Source organism: Cryptomeria japonica, chromosome 9 (assembly GCF_030272615.1).
Source record: "Cryptomeria japonica chromosome 9, Sugi_1.0, whole genome shotgun sequence".
Taxonomy (NCBI): domain Eukaryota; kingdom Viridiplantae; phylum Streptophyta; class Pinopsida; order Cupressales; family Cupressaceae; genus Cryptomeria; species Cryptomeria japonica.
In genome coordinates, this window is record NC_081413.1 from 317937855 (window position 1) to 317948216 (window position 10362).

A 10362-nucleotide genomic window follows, 5' to 3' on the forward strand; every position below is an offset into this window, starting at 1 on the left:
GAATCGGTTGGCAAACCATCTAGCAAATCTCGGAGTTGAATGCAATAATGAAATTATCACATTTGACAAATACTCGATGACAGAAAGCATTATTGAGCTGAGCAAGATGGATTCTTCACATGAAGGCATCAGTTAAAAAATCCAAGGAATTAACATCCCAACCCAAGATATGCAGGGCAAGAGATATCTTGGATCGGGATTATGTAATCAAGGTGGGAGGTGGATAGTCTTAGTTTTTATGTTATGTCTGAAGGCAAACAATATGTAACTGTATTTTGATACATTAATATAGGGCGTTATCCCCGTAAATATAGCACTTACCTTAAAAAAATAAAATAAAACTCACTTGAGAAAAATGGGATTGCTTGAGATGGCAAATCCTCCTCCATGCCCTGCAAGCAATTCGAAATGAAGAAATAAGGATGAAAAATGGAGGATAAAAAGATTTAAACCAAGAGATAGAATTCTAAACAAAAACTACAAATGATCAATTAATAACTCAAGAGTAATAAACATGTGCAAATCAGGTTTGTAAACCCAATTTGCACCTAGAGGGGCAAAACAAGTAAAATGAGGTGTAAATCGGTTTTGTAAACCCAATTTGCACCTAAAAGACATACTTGGTGTAAATTGGGTTTACAAACCCAATTTTCACTTGAATTTCACACCTAAGTGAAAAAGGAGACAAAGTAAAAAAAACACTCTAACGACGACAAAACGTCTCAACAAGCGTGCATAGAGCATTGAAACCACAAATGGGCAAAAAAATTGTGGGGTACCCTCAGATTTTTGTATTGCAAAAATCGAGGATAACAAGAAGATTAGTTGCATAAGGCATAAGAACAAACGAGAATGTCTAGTATGTGAAGGAAGACAAAGGAAGTAGCTATTTGTTGGCGCAGAGTAGTGAATGTTGGTTATGGCACAAAAGGTTGGGACATGTTAACTTTGATAATACGGTGAGGACCAGTTCAACTCATGCTATGAGAGATTTATCAAAGTTCAAACTTGCTAATATAGTATGCAAGGAATGTCATATGGGAAAAAAAATAAAGAGCAAGCTCAAGTATAAGGAATAATCTACTACAAGACCTTTGGAGTTGATTCATACATATCTATATGGACCTACGAGGACAATAAGACTAAATGGTGAAAGGTATTTTATGTTGCTTATGGATGATTATTCTAGAATGACATGAGTTACTTTCTTAAAAGAAAAGTATGAATCATTTGATAGATTTAAGATATTCAAATCTATGGTTGAGAATAAAATAGATACTAAAATCAAGTGTTTGAGATCTAATAGAGGAGGAGAGTTCACATCAAATGAATTCAATATATTTTGTGAAGAACATGGTATTAGAAGGCAATCATCTACACCCAGGACTTCTCAACAGAATGGAGTTGTTGAGAGGAAGAATAGGACTATTGTTGAGATGTATAGAACTATGTTGAAAGATGCTAACCTTCCCAATGTGTATTGGAAAGAAGTTGTGCATATTGTTGTTTATATTATTAATATGGTACAAGTAAGAGTGAATCACACAAAAACACCTTATGAGCTATTGCATGGAAGATCACCCACTGTCAAGTATTTCAAGATATTTGGAAGCAAGTGCTACACAAGGGGAGATGAAGAAGACTTGGGAATTTTTTTATGCAAGATTAGATGAAGGAAATTTCTTGGGATACTCTACAAAGATAAATGCATAATGGTGTTATAACAAGAGGCTAAAGAAGATTGTGGAAAGTATGAATGTCAAAGTCAGTGAAGAATGAAATCATGTTGCACCTGAATAGAGGATGCTCTGATTGCTGCAAAAGAAAAGGAGGCCCTACAAGACAAAGAAGAGACAAGTGAAGAAGAAAAGGAACTTGAACAAGCACCTAAGACACCTGCAAAGTATTTACGAAAGAACCATTCAAAATATTAGATCATTGGAGATAGAGACAAATGAGTTCAGACAAAAAGAAGACTTGTTGAGACTAATAAACAAGCAAATTTTTGTTTCCTATCTCAGGTAGAGATAATTTTTTTTGCAGAAGCTAGCAAGGATGAAGGTTGGATGAAAACAATGGAAGAGGAGTTAAATTAGATAAAAAATAATCGAACATGGGAGTTGGTACCTAGACCAGTGGACAAGAATGTGATAGGAACAAAGTGTGTGTTCTAGAATAAGCTTAATGAAGATGGTGAAGTCATAAGGAACAAGGCAAGACTGGTGTAAAGGCTATTCGCAAGTTGAACACATAGATTTTGAGGAGACTTTTTCTCCGGTAGCTAGGATGGAAGCTATAAGGACATTTTTTACATTTGTTGCATATAATAACTTTAATGTATATTATATAGATGTCAAGTCAACATTCTTGAGTGGAGAACTTGAAGAAGATGTGTATATTGAACAACCAGATGGGTTTTAGTTGTTAAAAGATTCATATATTGTTTGCAGATTCAAGAAGGCACTCGAAGGACTCAAGCAAGTTCCCTATTCTTGGTATGCAAGGTTGGATAAGTATTTATTGTAACATAACTTACATAAAGGTACAATAGATAGTAATCTTTATTTCAAAGTTGAAAGTGATAAAATGTTAGCAGTTGTTGTGTATGTTGATGATATTATTTTTGGAGGAGATGATAGTGTTTGTAAGATATTTGCAAAAGAAACGTAGAAATAATTTGAGATGTCAATTAATTGTGAGTTTTCAATTTTCCTTGGTCTTCATATAACATAATCATAAGATGGTATTTTCAATTTCTCAGACCAAGTATATCAAGGAGAAGTTGAAGAAGTTTGGTATGGAGGATTATAAACTGATTGGAACTCGCATGTCTACTAGTTGCAAGTTAAGTAAGGACGATGGATCTCCAAGAGTTGATTAGAAACAATACAGGTCTATGATTGGAGGGTTGTTGTATTTAATTGCTTCAAGATCAGATACTATGCATGTTGTTTGTTTGGTTGCTAGATATCAAGCTAATCCAAAGCAATCTCATGACCAAGCAATGAAAAGGATATTTAGATATTTGAGAGGGACTCTAGATTTTGGTTTGTGGTACAAGAAGAATGATGATTTGACTTTGAAAGCATACATAAATGTTAATTGAGCTAGATGTGCTAATGACAAAAGAAGTACAAGTGGTGGTGCATTTTTCTTGAGAGACATATTGGTCTCTAGGTTGAACAAAAAGAAGGTTTCAGTTTCATTATCTACGATAGAGGTGGGATATATTACAATAACATATTTCTATACTCAGGTCATGTGGAGGGAACAAAATCTCAGAGATATTAAGGTGATGCATGATGAGGAAAATCTTATTATATGCAGTAATGCAAGTGTAATTAACATTTCAAAGAATCTGGTACTACATTCAAGGACTAAGCATATTTCTATCTGGTATCATTTCTTAAGAGATAACATTGCAAAGAAGGAAGTTATATTATAATATGTGCCTGCAAAGGATTATATTGTAGAAATATTTACGAAGGCATTAGCGAAGGATACTTTTTAGTATCTTCAACAGAGGTTAGGGTTTTTCGCCCCTCCTTCAAACTAGATGCATATAAGTGGTGCATCTTTTTAGGGTGGAATTAAAGTTTATCTTTTGTCTCTTGGATCGATGTGGTGGCTGCTCTCAGGGGGGAGTAGTGAAGGTTGTGGTTTCCTGGTAGTAGGAAAATGGTTGTTGGTGTCCCTATCAAATGGAGAGGGTATAAAGAGTTATTGTTTACAGTTTTGCATCCTTTGTCCTTGATGTTAAATGGGGAGAGAGATACAATAAAGGGGAGAAAGATACGATCGGAAAGAGTCTATTGTTGGTTTGTGGTACAAGTGTTTCCATCAATGACAAAGAGGGAGATTTTTGGAATTTGAGTTGTGTTGTCATTAATTTCAAACTTGTTTGGTTTGTGCAAATGTTGTATATGGTTTAGAATTGAGTGTTCAAATGTTGTTATGTTGTTTGGTGGTGATATTAAGTAAGTATGAGGTATTTCTGAAAAGGCTATAGTAGTGGAAGTTGCAATATGCAAGAAAGAGTATCTAATGTCTTTATGGAAGATTGCTACATGCATTCCTCTAGTTCTTGATGATGACAACTTGAATTTCTTGATATAATGTCTACATCTTATAGATGTTGCACTATCATGTTTTCAGGTCTTCAATTGCTCCGATGATGAAATTGGTTGTGGCGATTTGCTGACAATGAGGTTGTCTATCAGGACCGATTTGGAGAATACTCTATATTGCTTCGCTATGGTGATTCAAGTGCTATGACTTTGGGGGACATGTTCATATGGTTTGTGCAGTCTTTTAGTTCAAATTTATTATGTTGGTTTGTTCGACAAGCGAAGTTATGTTGTCCTATGTTTGACTCCGTCAGTTGTGTTGTATATGACCGATTCAGTTGATTTATATTATTTGGATCTTGCTCTTTTGGTATAGATGTGCTTTGGAGGTTAATTTAGAATGTTCACATGGGTCTCACTATGGCGTGTGTATATCTGCATCGAGTAATCTGCATGGGGTGATGTTTTTAGGCTGTCTAGTTAACATTCTTTATTATTTTTCTACACATTATGTTTGATGCCAACTTTGGAGGAAGTGTTAGCATGCGCGGTTAATTAGAATTGATTTAGGAAGATGTGCCATGACGTATTTTGGTCCCCTCCATCTCCTGAAGTGAATCATATTATCTATTTTTGTTCTAGGAGGCCAACTTTATGTAATTCATGTATATAGTGATCCCACAATGGTGGGTCATACTTTTTGGCCAACTTTGACACTAAAATAAACATTTTGAAAAAAAACCTTCACTTTCCAACACTTATAACTGCTAAACCATTAGGAAATTGAAGATGATGTAAACTACTGACTTGTGACATTTTGTTTGTCGATTCTAAATATAATTTTTAAAAAAATATTTGAATCAATTTGTATTCATTTTTCCATCTCCTTCGAGAACTAGTTTTTAATAGCAAACAACATTTTTAAAGAGTGATGTGCATTCTATAGCACATAACTATTTTTAAAAATTGACAAAAATTTGATTCTTTCGAATTTTAGTTTATAATATCAATATCTAGGTCATGCAATTGGTTTCATAATGATATGTTGAATATTTTTTACTTTATTAAGTTTTGAAGTCAAACTAATTATAAATTAGACATAGGTGCACATTTGAACTTGTAACTTGTTTTGTATGTATCGAGATAAATTTATTTATTTATGGTTGGAAAGAGGACATCAATACCTAGGGCATATATATTTTTTAGAATTTTTATGAATTAGTTTACTATTTTTTCACATGCATTGAATAGAGAAGTTGATGTTTGGGAAAAAACCTATTTTTAGCAAAAAAATAAAAAATAAATAAATAAAAAATTCAATATGTAATAAAATTAGAGTCATTGGAAAGATTGCTTCAAGGACTACCATCCTGCATTTTAGGTTGTCAATATTGCTCCATTTGAGCCTTCAACCAGAGTTTTGAAGGCTAAAAATTTGCATAAATTTGCAGAGATTGGGGGAGACATGTATAGAAAGCATCTTCAAATGAATACCCCTTTGATCTAAGGGGATTCGTTGAAACCCTGAGGACTTTTATTGAACCCATGTTCGATCAACATGTTTGACAAACATTTTTGTAACAAACTTGTTCGCACAAACACAACTTATTTTAATGATCAACAATGATCAACATTCATACGAACCAGTGACCGACCTAGTTAAGGGTTTCAATGCATAACGTTGTATAAGTGGAAGTGTGGATGTGAATGATATGCAAGTGCAAGTGAAGAAGTAGAAGTGCAAGTTTCAGTCTGTGATGAGCTTTGATGATCATATCTCCAATATGACCTATTTTAAGACAAGTGATGTTTGATATGTTTGCAGTGATATTGTTTGTTAGACACAGTTGTTTAAGGACAGTTTTAGGATCAAGAGATCTTGTTCATTATAATTCATTATTACCTATACTTGCCAAAAGACAGTGAGTCCTTTGGCAACTTGTGCAATCTTTGTATATTGCCCTAAGATTGTGCATATTAGTAATGCAAGTACTTTGTATCTTGCCCTAAGGTTATGTGCCTTAGTCTTGTAAGTTCAATTAGGTGTAGTAAGGTCTATGGCCTTGAGCCTAAAACATTGTAACCAATTATTCATATTGTGACTGTGATTCTCAGCGTGGTTTTTCCCTTCTTGGGTTTGCCACGTAAATCTAGTGTTCTTGTGTATGTGTTGTGCTTTGTGGTTTCATGTTTCGCAATTGCAAAGACAATTTAATTGTTGTTTAAAGTTTAAAGGATTGTAAGTAAGTATTGTTGAAATGTCGATATGATGCCCCAGATTTGATGATTGATATTGATGATGCTCCAGTTATGAAGAATTGATTTGATATGAAAAGTTGATATGAGACTGATGTTGATATGAAATTGATGTTGATATACTAGTTAAAGATTTAAGCTAATGATAATAGAAATACTCTAAAATGCTTATTAGATTAATTCCTATTACACAAAGAGAGGCTAGATGTATTGATAAAATTGAGCATAAATGAGATACTAAAAGCTTGGATGATCTTTTTTTGGAATGGAGGAATGAGAGCTCTATTTATAGTGAAAATGGGGCAATGGAAGGTCAGGATTGAAGGAGTTAATCAAGGGTTAGGATTGAAAGTTATCAATCCATGTTTACAATTTCCACCAATGAAATGGTGACAATTATCAACATAAGATTGCTTGAGAGGAGAGGTAAGAAGCATTAAATGATTGAGAAGACCTCATGGTTACCTTAGAAGGTAAGGGTTAAGGTTAGGTTAGGGTTATCCAATGGATAAAGCTTTTACCCAAGGGGTAAACTCTTGTGCAAAGGTTAAAGGGATAACCATGGTCAAAGCAACGAATGCTTGATGAGACCCCTAGGTTATATGAGGGTTAAGTTAGGCAAAAAGTCTCTAACCATGCCACTAAGGGTTAGTTAACCATTAATGGTTTGAAGACTTTGGGGACAAATTTGTAAGAGTCCTTCCAAATTTGGGGGTATTCAACAAGTTAGCTTGTTGAAGGCATAAAGGCTTTAATGGTTTTCAAAGACTTTAAGGGTTTGAGAAGTGACTTCCCTTTGCTTAGGGATGTGACAATATTTAGGAGATGGGTTAGGCTAATTTAGAAGTGATTAGAAGAATCTAGAAGGGTTTTAGGAGACAAGTGGGAGATGTAGGATTTTGCAAGTGGGTGGGGAAAATAGAATTTAATTAAAATAAAATTAATTTATTTCAATTGTGGTTGCAACTTTCATTTGTAGGTTTTTGCAAGTGGGGGGATTTAATTAAATGGGCTAACAGGGGGATTTTAATTAAATGTGAATTTAATTAAATGGCTTAGATAGATGAAGGGTTTATTAATTAAATCTTAATTTAATTAATAGGCAATTAGAAGAATAGGGATATTAATTAAATCTTAATTTAATAAATTAGAAGATTTATTGTAAGCAGATATATTCCCACATGTTATAGATCACCTTGCATTTTAGGACATTCTAACATCAAATGGGAGTGATCCCACACAATGCAGACTTGACGCATGATAAATTTAAAGATTATTTTGATCCCAAGGAATATATTAGACTATGAGCACTCTAACCTAATACCAATACAAGTGGAGTTCAACAGTATTAGATATTACTTTTTATTGTTGTTCCACAAGTTGAGTACCTCATTTTCCATTGCATTGTTTAAAATCAACAATAATCTGTACAAATGATCATTTATTAGTTTTAATTATTTAATCTAGGTATAATTGTTCTTAATTTGTGTGAATTATTTAGTTATCTTAAATTAAGTTATTAAACTTTTCATTTTTTGTGAACTTGTCCATACTTCCACTCCTTAAGGCTTGACCTTGTGACTATACCCTAGCTAGCTTTAAGGAATTTTAGATCAATGTAATTTTTTTCTAAAACAATATCTATAGGTTTCCAAGGGTTTGGATTTATTTAATGTTTCACGTTCTTATCATACCTTAATTAAGGGTTTGGGTATACATGATAATATGCATCTTTTTATCCCATCCAACTACCATAGAAATCTTACCTTATGACTCCTTTTGGGCTCTACAATTGATATTCATGCATATTTCAATTTAGATAGGTTCTTATCTTTCATTACATGTCATCACTCTATCCTTGACATGCTCATAACACAACATGGTGAGGATAAGGATATGTTTTCTATAGAGGTTCTCTTTTATCATGTCTCATTCTTTCCATTTTCCCTCTAGAATTTAGTAGTGTTTGCCCATGACTACTAAATACATGTGACCTTTGTTCATAAACCCCATGACTATCATATGATGACTACATGTCTTATGAAGTTTTACCTTGTGACACACCTCATAAAATGAACATAGATGGTATAGTTCTATCTTTCCACCTATTTATAACATAGTTACATATACCGATGATGATTCTTACACATATCATGATAGCTTTAAATCCTTAGAGTGTGATTTTTAGATCACTTATCCCTTCAATGCCCACAATTGCATGGACATGCATGGCAGTTCAATGATGATCTAATTGTTTAACTCACAAGCCACGTGACATGAACAAGACTCCCTCTTAGCCTTTATAACCTCGATGGAAGTGTATAATCAACATCTACAATCCTCCATTTCTTGTACTTTGTCCTCCTCACCTTCTACCTTGCTTTTGTTCCTTCTCACTCTTCTAAAATGAAAATTTTACCCTTCAAATGGTTGGGTCACTTGAGCATCTTCAAGATCACTTAGGTGACTTGTCCCAACTTAAGGGAATACTTTCCTTGTAAAAAGGGGTGGCCTTGGCAATTTTTATGATGCGTGAAAATTTTAATTCTAATCATTTTGCCACCATTTTTGGCCTTGATATTAAACGTAACTCATTTTTAATTATACCTAACATTATCCTCTCTTTATTCTCCCATAGTTATGGATCTAATTGAAATTTCAAGTCAATATATACAACCCTAATTAAACTCATAGGGGGTCTTTGGTTACCTATTGTGGGAATTTAAATTTTGTTCACTTATCTTTTCATGCTCGTTTGAGTAGGTTAGAAGGTCAATTATAGATCCCTCCAAGACAAACTCCACTATTTTCTTATAGCCTCCATGATTTGTGTAGTCTCCAAGCTCTTTTAACATTTCCATCCTAATTTAGTTTCCCATTTTCCCTTGCTTATTCCACTGAGTAGATTACCTCGGCTTGGGGAGAACAAAAGATTGGAGAAGCTAAAATTCCAAGGACATACATGTTGGAGAAATGTTCCTGAGCTAGGATCGCAAATACAATCACTTTCATAAAAAGAGAGAAATATAATTCATCAAGAAATGATGTATTGAGTTGAGAAATTATTGAACACGCCATAGGACTAAGGGGGGGGAGAGGGTGAATCAGTTCGAACCTTAAAAGTACTTGTAGACACCGAAAAGTTGCACAATGAATTAAGTGAATTTTATTCATTTAATTATGGTTAGATGCAACTTGTTTTACCATGGTCTTTACTCTTTGTTGTTTGGCAAGGATTGAGAATATTGAAAAATACTTTAGGGAAATTACTAGATCATAGGACCTAAGTTCTCCTAGGTTGACCCCTTAATTGGATCAAATTTATGGTCATGGAAACGATTGAAAACAATGCTATCTAGTCATGCAATTGTCCTAGAATGATTTGTATATAATTAGGTTCCTTTTGGTACTCTAAAGCAAAGTGCTCGTAGACTAATTCTCTTGTCAATGCATAGGAACTTCAAATATGAACCAAATATTCTTACTTATAATTTTATACATATTGAATGCATTTCAATACTAAGAAATAAATAGTAGCTATATATACGTGCAACAAATTGACACATAATGACTAATAAAATAAACAAATGTTGTTAAATGAACATTTTAAATCAATGTTACATAGCATGAGATCAATCTTACACATCACAAGATTACTCAAAATAAAAATAAATAATGAAACACAAGAACAATTTTTTATATATATATATATATATATATATATATATATATATATATATATATATATATATATATATATATATAACCTAATTTATGTAAAAAGGAGACCTAACTATATATATTTGGGATATAAAGATAACGAAAAAAAAGAATTATTATATCAATAAATTCAATCCAGCTTGAGAAGAAAGAGTGTATTTTTTTTGTACTTCCAAAAACATGAAAATAGAAAAGCATTTCATTTCATTTTAGAATATGTTGCCTTCAAAAACAATAAGAACAAATATGTGCATATCTTGATAGCTGTCTTCTAATATAATTTATTTAATAAAACGACTGTGGAAAAGATGAAGTATCC